We start from the raw sequence: 765 nt of genomic DNA on the forward strand, positions 1-765 counted from the left end.
CTTTCGTCCCTACAGTGAGGAGTAGTTCAACGGACTTATTGCACGAACAACTGCATTGAAAGATATGACAGCAGACGACCTGCAGACTCCTGTTGGAGATGGCGCTGAAGTAGCTGCCGTCCGCACCATTCTAATTGCAGGTTTGGTTGCTCTGCTGACAGTCGCCTCTGCCTAGAATGGCAAACTTCCGTTAGCTGCCTAGATAGCCACCCCCTTTGCTCGTCAACTAGTCTGTAGAGCACTCTTTGTCGACCACGCCACGCTTGTTAGCTTCAGGCTGTGAAGCTTGAAGAAAGAGCACTAGACTGTGCAAAACAATTAAGCTGATTATTTGAAAAACTAGTAAAACAAAATGAGCATGAAGGATGAAGATTAAGAAGGAAGGGGAGATCTGGGCGCACCGGTTGGTCCCCGAGGCTGTGCATGCAGCTCCGGGGCGGCGAGGTCGCCACAGACTTGGTGGATTTTCAAGTCAATTCGGGTTTACACACAAGTAGAAGATAAATGAGTAGATGACAATCAAAAATGAGGATAAGAAGGGGAGATAAAGGTAGGGGCCGACGTTTACGGTAATGCTAGGTGAAACCACCCTGTAGTGCGTGTAGTGCGGGGCTGTACAATGCGGTGGATGTATGAGTTGACCTAGAGACAGAGACAGTATTCGTTAGTTACACAGGGCGATACTGCTTGTTTTGCGGCTCGATCCGCGGACAATCCCTTAGTGGGGTAGCTGAATAGAACAGCGGTCAGTGGGTTGTCCGCTGG

This window comes from Eimeria mitis, genomic scaffold (assembly GCF_000499745.2).
Source record: "Eimeria mitis Houghton genomic scaffold, Emh_scaff1024, whole genome shotgun sequence".
NCBI classification, from domain to species: Eukaryota; Apicomplexa; class Conoidasida; order Eucoccidiorida; family Eimeriidae; genus Eimeria; species Eimeria mitis.